Source organism: Bidens hawaiensis, unplaced genomic scaffold (genome assembly GCF_021521415.1).
Source record: "Bidens hawaiensis isolate Kalapana, Puna unplaced genomic scaffold, B.hawaiensis_p1.1 tig00002839_1, whole genome shotgun sequence".
NCBI classification, from domain to species: Eukaryota; Viridiplantae; Streptophyta; class Magnoliopsida; order Asterales; family Asteraceae; genus Bidens; species Bidens hawaiensis.
This window is the reverse complement of record NW_027491153.1, coordinates 2,351,746-2,370,659: the sequence shown is the minus strand read 5'-3', so window position 1 is coordinate 2,370,659 and position 18,914 is coordinate 2,351,746. Positions and strand designations below refer to the sequence as shown.

The following is an 18,914-nucleotide window of genomic DNA, read 5'->3' as shown; positions in this document are numbered from 1 at the left end:
TAATATACATTTATATTTAAAGAGCAATCTAGTCTGATTCTCACGCCGGAGGGTGGTCACAAGGAGAAACCGCCCCCCCCCCCTTCTCAGTGACAAGCTCACGGTGTCTGTTTTGCAGGTTATCAGAAGAACCATCTTTGCCGGGTCTAACCCCTCGTGGGAAACATCTATCTAACCCCCAGGTTATCCGTAATCTGCACGGGGTCCGGTTAGTGTTTCTTCAGTCGTATAGCTGAAGCTAGTCTCACAAGGATGCAAAGTTACGAATATTAAATGCGTATCTATTTAAATAAAATTAAACTTCTAGAATATAAAACAACATACGGAATGGACATAAAAGCGAAATTTTATTATTCATCACTTACCCGTTAAAATTTGCAATTCTAACGGAACGGGTGGAAGGTACAACATAATAACTACTTATGAAAATGCACTTATCTATGAAGCAAGCCCGCATAGATATTTTAAGAAAGTGACTCGAAACCCATTTAAAACATAGGGTATAAGTTAACGTGACGATAAATAAATCATCAGCTACACAAACACAAATTAAACCTCTAGACTTGAAAATTTGCAAAACATGAATGGATCAATGGAAGTTGACATTGGCTTGGTAAGTCAACCCGAGGTTCCAGTTAGCCGGAGCCACATTGTAAGCCGTAATGGTCTGTTTTGTGGTGTATGAAGTTAGCCTAAAGGAAAGTGCTTGGCCCTGAAGAGTTGCAAAGGCTTGGTAAGAAGAACCCCAATTATGGCTCATACTAATCTAACCGGTCTTGGTCCCTTTGACCCACATCTGATGAATATCACCAGCACCCGCAACATTCATCACATACACCAACAACCAGTACCCATTTCCTTGAAAAGAGAATCTAATCCCACCTTTTCTCATGCTACATGGAACCCTAATGTGACATCTGCCCGATCCGACCCGACCCAGGTACCCGTTTCCCTTATCCGATCTCTTTCTTTTATGATTTAATATATATTTATACTTATATTTTACTTTTAATAATAATAATATATTTTCCTTCCCGCCTCTTTCTCTCTCTTTCTTTCCGCCGTCCCCTCCCTCTTCTTCTCTCTTTTCCGCCTTCTTTTCCCTCTTGTCGCCGTCCCGCCCTTAAGCCTTGTTTCCCTTTTTCTTCTAACTCTTTGCTTGTCCTTTGTTCCTTCCCGCCTAAGGTTGTCTGCGCAGCTCCACGCGCCAGACCCCTTGCAAGGAATCCTGCGTGAAGACCACCTGTTTCAGCGATACGCGAGACGAACTCTTCTCGCAGCGCGCTAAGAATTGTAATTCTTCTCGCAGCGCGCTAAGAACGGTAGTTCTTCCCGCGACGCGCTAAGGATTGTAGTTCTTCTCGCAGCACGCTAAGAATTATAGTTCTTCCCGCGGCGCGCTAGGAATTTTAGTTCCTCCCGCGGCGTGCTAAGAAATGTGACTCTTCCCGCGGCGCGCTTAGAAATGTAGTTCTTTCCGCGACGCGTTAAGGTTAGTTCTGTCTGCCTTCGCGCTCGCGCTCTCTTGACCTTCTGTGTCAGCCTTCGCGCTCGCGCACTCAGCCTTCTCGCGCTTGACCCTTTAGTCTAGTCTTCTGTTTATTCTAGCCGTTTGCTTTTGTAATGTCTTTTCTTCTGAGCTGTTGACCTAACCTATCTAATGTCTGAATAGTTACTTTCGGCGCAGCATGCGTACCAACCCCATTGGTTGGTAGAAAAAGTGACTGACATTATCTTTTGAGATCTGCTTTTGCCATGCTTGACCAGTACCTTTATCTGAACCGCCCATGCCTTTTTTACTGTTCCCTGACAGCTTTATCTTGCCCCCTGCAGCTGCCATATCTTTTGATATCTTTTGTTATCTTTTGTTTTGTCTTGTTCTGTTTGTCTTGGAATCTTTTCCCCTTTTTCTGGATTTATGTCTCCTAGGGTTTCTCTATAAATAATAGTATTATTTTTCCTAACACTACACACACAAAACACTTACTCTCTCCTGACCTCCTCCTTGCTCTCTCTGCCGCCTCCCTCTCTGCCTCCGTCTTCCTCCCAGATCTGCCCTGCTTTTCCGGTAATATATATATATAATAATTTACTTATTAATTATGCTAACTTGTAATCAAGACTTAAAACCGATCGTTAAAACAATAATCTTTACTTATAGGTTAACTTGTGCTTGTTTAAAGTTGGTTCTTGCTTTACCTTACACCGCACCGATTATCAAGTGAGTAATCTCGTACCTAATCCCTTTTTATTTTAATGTTTTGGGATGTTCATGTGTTCATACAAACTTAGAGTCTTAAACTGTTTATGAACTTTAGTCGCGCAGTATCCCATGTGTTGAGGACGTAGACTTGGCTGTTTATTTGTATGTGTGGATCATTAACCGTCTTGTCGGTCTATTCCGCAGTTTTCATGGTACCATTAGATGAACACGGGAGAACTATCGTTTATGATTTTCTCTTTTATTTACACATGCACAGTTAGTCTTGTTTGTGGGCTCAATTGTGAGCACTGGCAGTCTTGTCTCTTAGAGTTGGTCCCGATCTGATTACACCCTTGTTGAAACCCAGACATACACATGTTGCGCGCAGATTTATTGTTATCTATGTATTGTATTAAACTTGATTTCTCACCAACACGCAAGTGTTTGACGTTTATTTTAACACATGTTCAGGTTTGCAGTAGCTGTTTTGGAGCTTGTGGACACATAGGACGTTTTTACTTTTGGACCTAGATTAAAATGTATCAAGACAAGTTATTGCTGTTCGAATATTTGATTTATAATATATTGATTTATGTTGGTTTATTTATATCTTATGTATACGTTGCGCACGCGTGAATGAATATATTTATTAAATATTGACACCCAATAGTGTCACGAGTAATGAAACAATATGTGGCGCCCCGATGTATAATCCGCCTTTGGTCGGGGTGTTACAGATTGGTATCAGAGCTCGTTGACTTTAGGATAGGTGGTTAGACGTAACGGCCTAGAATACCTAAGAGTCCCTTCTCGCGCATGAGAGAAATCTCATGTTTGCACGCTTATTGTTAATTACTCGTTATTTATGAATATGCTCGCACTTGCGCAGTATATGATTTTATGTTTTATTTCGCGATATTTCGATTTTTGCTGAATTTCGATTTTTATTGATTTTACTTACATATTCGTTTGTTGGGATTGAAAATCCGAAAAGTCATGGTGATACATGAATAGTTGATTTCCAATTTCCATTTACGATTATGTTCTGAGGTTGGAGACTTGAAAAGTCATGGTGATACATGAATTGTCAACCTCCAATACTCATTTTCTTGTATGTTTTATATTGAAGATTGAAAAGTCATGGTGATACATGAATCGTCAATCTCCAATACTCGTTTGCTCGTATATTTTAAATTGGGAATTCGGAAAGTCATGGTGATACATGAATTGTCGATTTTTGATTCGAATTTGTTACCTTTATTAAGACTGCATTTAAAGTCATTTATTTTACTTTAACTTTTGATAGCATCTAACTCCGTGAAACCAAGCTTTATAAGATTAAAACTTTGCGATAAAAACCAAGATATTAACTAAAATTAAAATTTTTATAGAATGCCTCCGCTATCTCGCCGATTTCAGAGAAGAGAAGCCTCGCGCATGCGTAGACAGCAACGTTCCCAGGAAATGGCCGCCGCAATAGCCCAAGCTTTGAGCCAAAACAATACCAATACCTCGAGTTATAACATTAAGTCCTTTAACGCGGGTAACCCTCCAAAGTTCACAGGTCTTGAAGGAGCCACCGTGATGCTCCAATGGCTCGAAAAGATTGAAAACACTTTCCTCCATACCCAATGCCCCTCAGACAGACGAACCCTATATGCTTCCAGTGTCCTGGAATCCAGAGCGCTTACATGGTGGAATGGAGTAGCTCATGCGCGTGGCGCAGAGGCTGCTTCTAGCATGACATGGGAGGAATTCAAGGAAATTCTTACGCGAGAATTCTGCCCTCCCAACGAAATTAAGCGCCTGGAGGAGGAATTTTGGAATCTTAAGCAATACAGCGGTGAAGCGCGCGAGTACGCGACGCGCTTCCATGAACTAAGTTTGCTTGTCCCTCACCTTGTTACCCCTTCCCGCCGAGCCATAGAGAAATTCCTTGGGGGTCTCCCCATGGAAATTCAAGATTCTGTATGGGCCAGAAACCCAGTAACCCTCTCTGACGCCATCGAGTTGGCCGCTGTGCTCAGCGACAACCATGTCAGAGCAGGAACCCTGTTCCTGCGGGGAACAGAAAAGACCAAACTCACCAAAACTGTCACTGAACCAACAGAAACCAAACCTGAACCCTCGAACCGTAACAACCTCAAGCGCAGGCGCAAGGCCTATGCGCTTACCAACCCGCCCATTGTCCAGCAACCCATCTACCAACCTCCAGTTTACACGCCTAACCCTCTGTCAGCCTACCCAACACCTCCTGTAGTCCATAACTATGCCTTAACCAATCCCGCACTCCCTGCCCCGCCTCCTAAGAAACCTTACACAGGAAACCATCCCTTTTGCCCAACCTGTAGATTTCACCACCCAACCCAAACCCCGTGTCGACTTTGTACCCGATGTGGCCGTACTGGTCACCATGCAGAAAACTGTAGAGTCCTTCTCGCCAATCCAATTGCGCCAACACCACCAGTCTACCCGCAGAATCCACAACCAACCTACCAAAACCCACGACCCAGATCGTGCTTTAACTGCGGTGATCCCAGTCATTTCCGGAACGCGTGCCCAAGACTACAAGTTCAGATTACGCAAGCGAATCCGGTGAACCAGATTTCGAACCAAGTGACGCGTGGACGAGCTTTTAATATAACCGCGCACCAAGCGCAAGCGAATAATGACGTAGTTAATGGTACATTTTTGCTTAACGGATTTTATGCTTCTGTACTTTTTGATACTGGCGCCGATCGAAGTTTTATCTCTCGCGCCTTCGAGCAGAAGCTCGCGCGACCACGCAGCGATTTAAAAGAAAATTTTTCAGTTGAATTGGCTAATGGTGAAACTGTTTTAATTAACTCAGTGATTAAAGATTGTACGCTTAACCTTAACGAAAACGATTTTCTGATTGACCTCATCCCCATGCCTCTTGGAAGCTTTGATGTTATTATTGGTATGGACTGGCTCTCGAAGAATCGCGCCGAAGTTATTTGCGCCAAGAAATTGATTCGCATACCTCGAGAAAATGGTGATCTTCATATTTACGGCGAAAAACCCTCCAGTGGTCTTAAACTTATGTCTTGCGCCGAAGCCCGTAGGCTCATGCGGAAAGGTGTGTTGCATTTCTAGCCCATGTGGTTAAACCTGCTGAAGGGAAGAAGCTTCGCGATATCCCTGTTGTGCGTGATTTCCCTGAAGTTTTTCCTGATGATCTTCCTGGTATCCCTCCCGCTCGTGAAGTCGAGTTCCGTATTGATCTTGTCCCTGGTGCTTCCCCCGTGGCTAAATCTCCTTACCGTCTTGCGCCCGCTGAGATGCAAGAATTGGCAAGCCAACTTCAAGAGTTGACTGCTAAAGGATTCATTCGCCCTAGCTCTTCGCCCTGGGGTGCTCCGGTGTTGTTCGTTAAAAAGAAAGATGGATCGTTTCGCATGTGTATTGATTACCGCGAGTTGAACAAACTCACCATTAAAAACCGGTATCCCTTACCGCGTATTGACGACCTCTTTGATCAACTCCAAGGTGCCTCTTGTTTCTCGAAGATTGATCTCCGCTCTGGCTATCACCAGTTGCGCATCCGCGATGAAGATGTTCCGAAGACTGCTTTTCGAACTCGTTATGGCCATTTTGAATTCTTGGTCATGTCCTTCGGTTTAACCAACGCACCCGCCGTTTTCATGGATCTAATGAATCGGGTGTGTAGACCTTTCTTGGATAAATTCGTGATTGTGTTTATCGATGATGTTCTGGTGTATTCTAAGACCAAGGCCGAGCATGAGCAACATCTTCGGTTGGTGTTGCAAAAGCTTAGAGCTGAGCAACTCTATGCTAAGCTTTCCAAGTGTGAATTTTGGTCGGATGAAGTACAGTTTCTTGGCCACGTTGTAAACAAGATGGGTATTCATGTCGACCCATCCAAAATTGAAGCAATCAAGAACTGGATTACGCCATCCTCTCCTTCTGAGATCCGTTCCTTTCTGGGCTTAGCTGGCTATTACCGGCGCTTCATTTCGAACTTCTCAAAGATCGCTTTGCCTTTAACAGCTCTAACGCACAAAGGTAAACCGTATATTTGGGGCTCGAAGCAAGAAGAAGCCTTTCTAACGCTCAAGCGTTTGTTGTGTGAAGCTCCTGTTCTTGCGCTACCTGAGGGTAATGATGATTTTGTCGTGTATTGCGATGCATCCAACCAAGGTCTTGGTTGTGTTCTTATGCAACGAGGCAAGGTTATCGCTTACGCATCGAGGCAACTTAAGGTTCATGAAAAGAATTATACAACTCACGACCTCGAACTTGGTGCAGTTGTTTTTGCCTTGAAGATCTGGAGACACTACCTTTATGGTACTAAGTGTATCCTTTACACTGACCATAAAAGCCTTCAGCATATCTTTGATCAAAAGGAACTTAACATGAGGCAACGCCGATGGAACGAACTCATCAGCGATTACGATTGTGAGATCCGGTATCATCCTGGTAAGGCTAATGTGGTAGCCGATGCGCTCAGCCGAAAACCCTGCCAGCTTAACTGTATTTTGCCGCGCACGCAGCTTCACTTTGCGCCGATCCAAAGCAACCTTGAATCGCGTATTCGTGACGCGCAGCGCGCATCCATCGGTAATGGTAACCTTCGCGCCGAGTTAGCGTGTGGCGCGGAAGCGCACTTTGTCCCTAATCTGAGTGGAATTCTCTGCTATCTCAATCGCATCTGGATTCCCTTTGATGAGAATCTTCGCGCAGATATCCTGAGTGAAGCGCACAAATCTCGGTATTCTATTCATCCCGGCGCTGATAAGATGTACAAGGATTTGCGCATTACTTATTGGTGGCCCGGTATGAAAAAGGATATTGCTGTGTTCGTAGCTAAATGTCTGACTTGTTCTAAAGTGAAAGCTGAACACCAACGCCCATCTGGTTTGCTCGAACAACCAGAAATTCCTACGTGGAAATGGGAATGTGTAGCGATGGACTTTATTACCAAGTTACCTTTGACAGCAAGCAAACATGATAGCATTTGGGTAATAGTGGATCGATTGACTAAGTCTGCTCACTTTCTGCCCATTCGTGAAAACTACCGTGTTGAGCAACTCGCGCAGCTTTATGTCAAGGAAATTGTCTGCCGCCATGGTACTCCTTTGAGCATCATATCCGATCGCGATGGCCGTTTTATATCTCGCTTTTGGAAATCTCTCCAATCTGCGCTAGGAACTCGCTTGGACATGAGTACGGCATATCATCCTCAGACTGACGGTCAGTCTGAGCGAACTATTCAAACTCTTGAGGATATGCTCCGATCTTGTGTTCTTGATTTTGGAGGCAATTGGGATTCGCACCTGCCTTTGATCGAGTTCTCTTATAATAACAGCTATCATTCCAGTATTGGTATGGCCCCATTTGAAGCACTTTACGGTCGTAAGTGCCGCTCCCCGATCTGTTGGAGCGAAGTGGGTGAAGCTCAAATCACAGGACCCGAACTTGTTCAAGAGACAACCGATAAAATCGCCAAGATCCGTGATCACCTGCTGACTGCCAGAAGCCGACAGAAGAGTTACGCAGATCGTAGGCGAAAGCCTCTCGAATTTCAAGTCGGTGATCTTGTTCTCCTCAAGGTGTCGCCCTGGAAGGGTGTTGTCCGCTTTGGGAAGAAAGGTAAGCTTGCTCCTCGTTATGTTGGACCATTCAAGATTCTCGCGCGTGTGGGAAAAGTTGCCTACAGACTTGACCTGCCGCCCGCGCTCAGTAATGTGCATCCAACGTTCCATGTATCCAATCTCAAGAAGTGTTTAGCTGACGAGAACCTTCACATTCCACTTGATGAAGTTCAAGTTGATGAAACTATGCATTTCGTTGAGAAGCCTGTTGAGATTATGGATCGCGAGGTTAAGCAAACCAAGCGCAGTCGTATCCCTATCGTGAAAGTTCGCTGGGAGTCCAAGCGCGGAGCCGAGTTTACATGGGAAAGGGAAGATCAAATGAAGATCAAGTACCCGCACCTGTTCTCTGCGCAACCTACTTCGAGATAAATTTCGGGACGAAATTTCTTAAAGTAGGGGAGACTGTGACATCTGCCCGATCCGACCCGACCCAGGTACCCGTTTCCCTTATCCGATCTCTTTCTTTTATGATTTAATATATATTTATACTTATATTTTACTTTTAATAATAATAATATATTTTCCTTCCCGCCTCTTTCTCTCTCTTTCTTTCCGCCGTCCCCTCCCTCTTCTTCTCTCTTTTCCGCCTTCTTTTCCCTCTTGTCGCCGTCCCGCCCTTAAGCCTTGTTTCCCTCTTTTTCTTCTAACTCTTTGCTTGTCCTTTGTTCCTTCCCGCCTAAGGTTGTCTGCGCAGCTCCACGCGCCAGACCCCTTGCAAGGAATCCTGCGTGAAGACCACCTGTTTCAGCGATACGCGAGACGAACTCTTCTCGCAGCGCGCTAAGAATTGTAATTCTTCTCGCAGCGCGCTAAGAACGGTAGTTCTTCCCGCGACGCGCTAAGGATTGTAGTTCTTCTCGCAGCACGCTAAGAATTATAGTTCTTCCCGCGGCGCGCTAGGAATTTTAGTTCCTCCCGCGGCGCGCTAAGAAATGTGACTCTTCCCGCGGCGCGCTTAGAAATGTAGTTCTTTCCGCGACGCGTTAAGGTTAGTTCTGTCTGCCTTCGCGCTCGCGCTCTCTTGACCTTCTGTGTCAGCCTTCGCGCTCGCGCACTCAGCCTTCTCGCGCTTGACCCTTTAGTCTAGTCTTCTGTTTATTCTAGCCGTTTGCTTTTGTAATGTCTTTTCTTCTGAGCTGTTGACCTAACCTATCTAATGTCTGAATAGTTACTTTCGGCGCAGCATGCGTACCAACCCCATTGGTTGGTAGAAAAAGTGACTGACATTATCTTTTGAGATCTGCTTTTGCCATGCTTGACCAGTACCTTTATCTGAACCGCCCATGCCTTTTTTACTGTTCCCTGACAGCTTTATCTTGCCCCCTGCAGCTGCCATATCTTTTGATATCTTTTGTTATCTTTTGTTTTGTCTTGTTCTGTTTGTCTTGGAATCTTTTCCCCTTTTTCTGGATTTATGTCTCCTAAGGTTTCTCTATAAATAATAGTATTATTTTTCCTAACACTACACACACAAAACACTTACTCTCTCCTGACCTCCTCCTTGCTCTCTCTGCCGCCTCCCTCTCTGCCTCCGTCTTCCTCCCAGATCTGCCCTGCTTTTCCGGTAATATATATATATAATAATTTACTTATTAATTATGCTAACTTGTAATCAAGACTTAAAACCGATCGTTAAAACAATAATCTTTACTTATAGGTTAACTTGTGCTTGTTTAAAGTTGGTTCTTGCTTTACCTTACACCGCACCGATTATCAAGTGAGTAATCTCGTACCTAATCCCTTTTTATTTTAATGTTTTGGGATGTTCATGTGTTCATACAAACTTAGAGTCTTAAACTGTTTATGAACTTTAGTCGCGCAGTATCCCATGTGTTGAGGACGTAGACTTGGCTGTTTATTTGTATGTGTGGATCATTAACCGTCTTGTCGGTCTATTCCGCAGTTTTCATGGTACCATTAGATGAACACGGGAGAACTATCGTTTATGATTTTCTCTTTTATTTACACATGCACAGTTAGTCTTGTTTGTGAGCTCAATTGTGAGCACTGGCAGTCTTGTCTCTTAGAGTTGGTCCCGATCTGATTACACCCTTGTTGAAACCCAGACATACACATGTTGCGCGCAGATTTATTGTTATCTATGTATTGTATTAAACTTGATTTCTCACCAACACGCAAGTGTTTGACGTTTATTTTAACACATGTTCAGGTTTGCAGTAGCTGTTTTGGAGCTTGTGGACACATAGGACGTTTTTACTTTTGGACCTAGATTAAAATGTATCAAGACAAGTTATTGCTGTTCGAATATTTGATTTATAATATATTGATTTATGTTGGTTTATTTATATCTTATGTATACGTTGCGCACGCGTGAATGAATATATTTATTAAATATTGACACCCAATAGTGTCACGAGTAATGAAACAATATGTGGCGCCCCGATGTATAATCCGCCTTTGGTCGGGGTGTTACACCTAATATATCCAAAAGTTAAATCAAAATGTTAGCACTTAGCCAAGATCATATTACGTTACATCTTGTAACAAAAACGCACCTGCAATACATGACTGGGACGATGCCAGCTTTCCACTGAGCAATTTTCATGAACGCGGGTTTAGCCATGTCGAAATGGGTTCGGGGAGGGTTGCACCACCCACCGTTGTTTGAATCCTGAGCCCAGTTGGGTGGGCAGAGATTGGTGGCAGTAACAGTTGTGAAACCAGTGTAGCACCATGGAGATTGGACACACCGAATTTGGTAGCATTGACCACATGCATATCCGTCGCTAAAGATCGTTGAGCTCAATGCAGCTGTATCGGTTCCATATCTGTTAGTAATTAAGTTTCCATATCCACAAACACCCCCTGAAACATTAATCCAAGAATATTGTTTAACTACACACATATTGAAAATAATGTACGTATATGTTACATGTATTGCATACCCATGGTTGCGGATGCAGACTCGTCACCATAAAATGTGGCGTGGGCTAGGGTCCATGGCTCGGAACGTAGCCATGGTAGACAGCTCCAGTAGGGTTTATGAACCAAGAGAAAATGAGTGCAACAAGGCTAAAGAAGCTCCATAAATGACAAGAGGAAGCCATTTGTTTGGTTTGTTGATCTTTTATTGCGTTGTGAAATTTGTATAACTTCTTAATGCTTATTGACTTCAACATCAAGAGCCATCTAATTATAGCACAAAAAACTTGCCAATATTCTTTTTTGGATGTAGTTGGTGTCCCGCACGAAGGTTGACATTTATTTATAATTATAAGTCAACTAGGGGTGTGCACAAAACCGAAAAGACCGAACCAAAACCGAAACAACCAAACAAACCGAACCGAAAAAACCAAACCGAATTAGAAACCGGTGGTTCGGTTTTGAACTTTAGAAAAAACCGAAATATTGGTTTTGATTCGGTTTTGTGTTTTGTAAAGAACCGAAAAAACCGAACCGAACCGAAATGACAAAATCGTAATAACCATAATATCTTAACCGTAACCATTAAAATAAAATCTGTCAATGACTATTTGTTTAGTTTTAACATATGGTTAATAACAAATATATTTAGTTTCTGCATATGGTTAATAGCTAATAATATTAATACTTTTAGTTTTGATTTTGAATTTTGATTTTAAAGTATCCTTTATAAGCTTTTAATATTTGAGATAAAAAATATTCAATGTTATATTAATTATTAGTTTAAAGAAAGAAAAATGTCATGTCTAATTTCAATATCTTAGGTCAAGTTTTTTTTACCCAAAAAGTTTTGGCTTGATTAGCAAAACCGATAAAACCGCATCCAAAACCGAACCGAACTCCAAAATCAAAAACCGAATACTGAAAAAATCGAAACCAAACGGTTTTAAAAAAATCATAAAACCGAAAGTTTGGTTTTCGGTTCGGTTTTAGTTAAAAACCGCACCGAACCGCAACACGCACACCCCTAATTAGTCAACATTGCTCACAATTACTTATAATGTATTTGCATGAAATCTATTCTAAATTTCTAAAATTTATGATTGAAATTCCATTAGACGTGCGAGCAGGTTCTATGCTAATTTGTTAGGCCATAGTTGATATATAAATAAGTTGATTATTTATATTATACAAGGTTATCTTCATAATAACATTATCCATTGAACGAATTGAAGAACATATCTTGTTTTAATAATGTTTACGTAATCGCTAATAATGATTGTATATTTGGGTTTGTCGGATGGCAAAAGCAAATAGATTATTAATACCGCACGTCTAAACTTTCTCGGTCGACTTTACCGTACTATCCAAATTTTAGTATAATTATTTAGATGATATATACCAAATAAGACAGATTTTGGTTTATAATAAATTGAAAAGTGTGTAAATTTGTTTACTTGTAATCACCTTCATATTTATTTCCAGCTACAAATGTTACGAGAAGAGAAGTAGGCAACCACCCATGCGAAAGGGTGTGTCCCCGGATTGTGAACGGAGAGAGAAGGCCGGCTAACGGGACCGGCCCAAGTGACTAAACAGCCAAAGCTAGGGCTTTGACCCCCAAATTTATAAGGCATCCATTTAAATAAAAAAGAAAAAAAAAGCCTATATGTAGATATATAACATTTACTTGGATTAGGAACACAAATGTTACTTTAGAGCATTGGTAATTTGTTTAGCTGTTGTGCCTTTCCCTTGGTCACCGCTTACCAACTTTGATTCTCTTAGTCTTAGTTTTTAAATATTTGATTTTTTTTTTAAATCTGACCCCATAAAGGATATTCTGATAGACTTAGTTTTTAAATATTTGATTTTTTTGGGATCTAACCCTAATAAAGTAAAAAATATTAAAAAGCCCAACTTTGGATATAATCTCTTTACGTCTAGTATTTTATCTATATTTTATTTTTCACATTAACGATAAGTTTAACGAACTTTTTTAAGTATTTTAAGTAAACTTATACTAAAGATTAATTCAATAACATGAGCATATGTTGTTGAAAAGAATAATAACTTGAGCAGGTGTAGTTGCTTCTACTTTACGTTCAAAACTTGTTACGAGTTAATTAAGTTAAAATTCAATATCATCTTATTTATCCTGCCTATATTTTCTCAGAAGTATAATGATATACGTTTCTTATAATAGTAAGCGCCCATGTTGAAAATTGAACAATGTGTGTATTGTTGTCCACGAGATGTTTTTCAATATACTCTAATCAACTTACATTTATCATGTGTTTCAACATACTTACATTATGGTTGGTTTATTTTAAGAAACAACTCACGTACTAGCTTATGTTACAAAATTAGAGTATCTAAATGTGAAGCGGAATGAATAAACTTTTAGAAAATATGAACATTTTTTTAAAAAAGGCCCCCAATTTTTTACTCGTTTTAGGCCACCAAAATGCCCTGCCGGTTAACACAAACAATGTCAACGTGGAGAGCATATCCCCCATCCCCTCTTTCGAACTAACGAGTTTGTTAAAGCTAGTAAAATTGTAAGTCAAACTTTATGACTTTCCTATTTACTTCTTACTTCAACGTCGATCTAGGGTAAACCAAACATGTTACTCTCCCAAGAAAAAAAACTGTATCTTCTTTAGGCGCCTTGTTTGTAAGTTTAGAAATGTATTGGAAGTTAATCACAGAACGATTTTAAAAGAAAGTGAAAGTTGAAGGGGGTATATTGAAGTAGTTTTATCAATTACTATTTTATAATTATTACTTTGAATGTTTAGAGTTATCACTTGGTAAGTTTGTTTATTGCATGTTTATTTTATTAGTTCCGAAGTCTAGAACGTAGAAGTTTGAGTCATAGAGTGTTAGGGTTATGTAATTAGTGTTAAGAATTATAATAAACAAAAATAGTTGATATTCGTTGAGATCAAATTTCGTGTCCTTGGTCTCTTGGGCCTAATTTTCTAAAAAAATGCCTAGCTAGAAAAGGGACAGATGTTTGCATAGACAAGAATGAGAACACCCATTTATGTGAGATGATGGGAGAAAGGAAGGAGAGCCATCCGTGGAAGGGATTGGTGTTTGTGAGAGCTTTTCAAGTTCCAACATCATGTGACAACTTTTAAATAGACTTTAGTTTTATAACTTATAATTTGGTTATACTTTCACACTAATATATCATAGTTAAATTACATGTGCAAAATACCTATAATGTAAAAAAATAAATATAATTAAATAGATTACATAATTTGATCAAATTAAAAAAGTTTCATAAAAATAGTTATATTTCACATATTACATAATTTAGAGTGAGACAAAACAATTATGTTAGTTATGTGTTTTCTCAAACCCTGAGGGGTGTGGGTTTAAAATTAACAAATAAATTTGAAAATAATCAAAAATTAAGTAATAAACCTACTTCAAAACTCATTACTCGTTTATAAATATACTAGCTTGTAGCCCGCGTGTTACGCGGGTTAGTTTTAGTTTTTTTTTTCTTTTATTATGTATTTATATCTCCAGTAGAAGCAAATTATAGACTCATTTATGCAAGTTATGTACGTTGAAAGCTAATAAAATTATTAGAAAACTTGCATAAATATTTTCAAAACAAATATAAGTACACAAACATGAAACGCGCATAAGGTTTGTTTAAAACTAATAAAAAAAATCTATTTTAATTACGCATGTATCTAAAGAAACAACCTGAAGCCTAGTGTTGTTGTATAAGCCTTTCTTTGATCAATATTTCTTAGAATCTTTACCGGTACGCCGACTTTTAATATAAAGTTTGGAGTTTCTTAGTCCACCAAGAAAAATGATGAAGGACTTTTTGTTAGTTTCGCAATCCACCAAGCAAACTGATAAAGGACTTTTAGTATAAGATAGGATCAAGGCGGATCTTTGTGTGGGTTGGGCCGCGACCCACCCAACTTTTGTGCTCAATATTATAGTTTTTCTGAAAAAACTTAAATTTGTTTTATATGTATTGAGCCTAGCTCATCCAAATTATTGTTCAAGATCCTCTGGCTCATCCATATTATGTGTTCAAGTTCTGTCACTGAATAGGTGTGTGTGTTTCCAACATTGTAGTGGCACTATTAAAAGGTAAGGTCCGAACAGAACAATACTAAACTTCGTAAAGTAACATAACCATAAGGATTGTCACTTTGTCAATTGACTTTATCAAGTTGTTGACCAACAATACTATTAGGACAAAATTCTAATAACCACTCCTCTAGGCATCGGCGCCGCCTTCTTGCTTGGGGCTCTTAGTTGGCGCGCGTTTCTTGTTACTTTATACTTTGTCATTGTAAATAATATTAATATTAATTGAATCATTTAAAATTGCACATGTTTAGTGCATATTAATATTAACTGAATCCTCCTCAAGTACCTGCGGTGTCACCTGCTGTTAGAACCACGGTTATAACACTTACGACGACGGCATCCACTAATTCGAGATTTGCTTCGATTCCACAATCGGTACTGTCTCCTATGCCGACCTCTCATATCACGACGATGGCTACATCTCCTACTCCTACAATGATGCAAATGCAGCCTTCGGCTTCCAAAAGACCAAATATGCAACTGAACACCAAATAACCAGTATTCCTTTGACAATAATTCATTGAAATTTGACTTTGACTTGGGATTTAACTTTGACAACTTCTAACTATTCTGAGTATTCATAAATGACTAAAATACCCCTGATAATTTAATTTCCAAAATCTCATCGTTATAATCAATTTCCTTGGCCAAACAAATGTTTGGACCTCAACAATACATGTGCTGTTCTTGGCTTTTGTAAGATAAAAATACAACCCAAATCAACTACTTCATTTATTAATAGAAGCAAAACTTGTATCTTACCACTTTCATGACCCATTAAAAATTAAATGAAACAAAAAAGCTAAAAAAATATTTGAACATGAAAAACAGCTTACTCGATCCAGGCTTCTCAGCCTCTCTAACAATGTGATTCAACTCAGCCTTGTAACCCAAAAAAATCAGTTAGCTTGTGTTGTTTGGTTGGCTCATCCTAAGAAACAGAAATGCAGAATTGAGACGTTAAAAACCGGCGTATGTACATATATTCATGATGATTCATCTAAACAGAAGCAAGTTGGTCGGTTTGAATCATTTCAAACAGTTGTATCCATGTGACCAGTGCTTCAATAGCGGAGTCACTGGTGTGAAAAATCCAAATACTTATGTGCTTTAAGCTGTTAAAAAGGGTTCAATCAATCCGTTTGGCCCGTTTCATAAGCGACTTAAAAGGGCTAGACGATATCAAATAAGTTATGCCTATTGCATGAATCCAATAACTCCTTTTCTCACTAACACAACTTAGGCTATACTTTTTCTCATGATCAACCTTTGCAAAGATCAATATAGAATTTTGAAAGTTTAATGCTTTTACATAAGTTAAGTCTCTGCATTTAAAAGGTTGAAGATAACAATTTTTGTAGCAAAAACCGAGTAGGGCATTGATATTTAAAAACTGTCATATTTTAGTTATATATAAATAAATTAGATGTCTTAATTTTACTCTTCTCAACACAGTTTTTTAGCAATGATCACGATGTATCATTAATTTCTTTTCCTTTTTCAGATCAGTAAATGTAAGTTCAAGATCAATTTAGAATGCATGGATTTTAGTAAAACCTAAAAGTAAAGATATTCAACTTAAAAGAATCGTTTACCACATAAGTTATCGGTTTTCTCAAACAACTGTTGATTAACAGCAGGATCTTGACTAATGACCAACTTCTTTTTCTTCTCTTTTGTTGGGTTAAATGTTGCAAGCTGCATCATGGTAGATTGGTAACTATTTAATAACATAAAAAAAGAGATATAAATCAGCAACTGAAACTTATATTTGCAGCATGATCCTTCAACTCAACTCAGTTTCTTCCTCTGCCATGATTATAAAATCTGTAATTCAAGTAACGGGTCAAAACAGATCAGGACGGGTTAGGCTAATACGATAAACCATGGTTTTAGTTTTCTGCATAGATCACTGAGAGGCTCAAAAAACATTTGGTAAGAATTCCACCCATTGAGTGAGTTATTATGGTGATCTTTTTTCCAGTCCATAGTTTCTTTGAGTCTGAAATGTTTACACAGAATACGAGTTAATAAAAGAAACAATAAACAATTTTAACTCATATGTCAAAAGATATATCAAGTTGTTACTTACCTGTTGTTTTCTTGAAGATTTTATATTACAATTTGCATAACGCAAACCTCATTAACCAGTGAACTAATCAAATCCCACCTCATAAAAAAAGTTTAAAAAGTTACATATTGATCATTAACTCATCAATATAATCAACTAATCAAACCTCAAAGTGTAAACTAACTAATCAACATTATCAACATCACTTTGTTAAATCAGGGAAGCAATCAAAATGTTTTCCTATATATGACAGACCACAAACACCAAAATGGAAATCCTTAAACCGGTTCGCAATCGTCCCTATCCTCATCAACCTACAAACTGATCCCCAAATCAGCCGCCCTCAACATAACTGGATCCTCCTCATGCCGAAACGGAACCCGCAACTGCCTAACAAACTGCTGAACAACCCGTTCAGACTCAGCCCTAACTTATCCCAATACCAAAATCGCAGACACTCCATTAATTCCATGACTCATATTATCAACCGAAACGGAAGCCAAAATCATTTTCCGCGAATGGAATATTGAATTCGACATCGAACAGCTTCGGTGGATGACGATTGGGCAAGTTGAATGATGGTCGAGTGAATCAGATCGGCTAGATCTAATCCGTGACGATGTACTTCTTTCCATTCTTCGAAATAAACAGTGATTTAGGGTTTGAGGAAAGGGGAGAGGGTACGTTAAGGGGAGTTGTTATGACCCGTTTATGGCTACCCGGAAATTTAAACGGGTGTAAACCGGGTTAAATCAATAAGAGATCACAATTTGAAAATCAAGCAATCTGGTGGCTCCCATAAAAAGGGGGAGCGACCACATCGCGACACATAGGATTTTAGAGTTTTCGTTTATATATATTATACATAATCTTTACTTTAGTATACAAGTTTCATTTAGAAAAACTAATTAACAATTCATATGTTGTTAAATAATTAATATTTACCAGAATATGAGATATAAAAAATTATAATCAATTATCAGAATTACTTATATTTGACAATTTAGTGACAATTGATGAATTCATAACCTGAAATGCAAAACTCAATAAATAAAACAATTGCATATGTCTGAAATCGATAGACCTAAAAAGTGAGCATATGTCTGAAATCGATAGACCTAAAAAGTGAAATCTATCAATCAAACACCATATCAGAAAACAGACATTAACGATTACTTACAAGAGGTACATATGGAAAATCGAGAGAGCCATCATCGCCCAACACCATCACCATCGCTACTGATCGTAGCAAAGTTATGCTCGTTCCTTTACATTCATGAACCACTCGTTTAAACTGTTAACAAACAAACATAAACAAACACAAATAAGTTCATTTTCTTAACAAACAAACGCAAACAAAAACCTGCATTCGTTTAGTTGCTCGTGTTCAACCGTCTGTTCATTTAATAAAACGTCCCCATTGTTTCATTATAGACTAATATCTAATGACAACAAAAGAATTAACAAAAAATGTACCAACAATCTTGCAGCTTTTCCCAATGTTATTCTAAAAATCTTCTTGTTTACCTTGCCTCCAAACTATAATAACCTTTCCCTTTAAACCAATCCACGCAACAAACTCATATGATTTGATGAGAAAATGTTGGCATTTAGAATTCCAAAATTCTTCAATCAGCCTAAATGCCTTATGCCCACGGTGACTCTGTTATTGTTTACATCTAGTTTTACTTTTTTCATTATTATATCTAGTTACCGTAAATCCTCACCTTCTTTCGACTCGAACAACTGGACCAACTCCCAAATCCGGGTGGCGAATCACTTGCTCTCTGCACTGCGTCGACTTTGGCCGTAATTGAGGTCTAGGGTTTTGTTAATTTGGGGGTGATAGGGTGGCTGAGAGGTTCGGTGCCAGAGAGTCAGAGAAAGGATTAAGGAGGTGTTCTGACCCATTTTAAGTGTATCTGGGTTTTGTAACAAACATGACCCGCGAAAATTAAACCTTAAACGGGTTAAATCAATGAGAAGC

General features: G+C 39.2%; 1 long non-coding RNA gene and 1 pseudogene across 1 annotated transcript; both read right to left on the bottom strand.

Moving 5' to 3' along the window:
• Window positions 1–297: 297 nt before the first annotated feature.
• On the bottom strand, window positions 298–10,910 carry LOC143621389 (expansin-A7-like; annotated as a pseudogene).
• Window positions 10,911–14,410: 3,500 nt separating this feature from the next.
• On the bottom strand, window positions 14,411–18,488 carry LOC143621390 (uncharacterized). The gene is made up of 2 exons (XR_013151508.1): window positions 18,046–18,488; window positions 14,411–18,011 (listed from the first exon to the last, which is right to left on the bottom strand). It is a non-coding gene; the product is annotated as an uncharacterized LOC143621390 (long non-coding RNA).
• Between the last annotated feature and the right edge of the window lie 426 nt (window positions 18,489–18,914).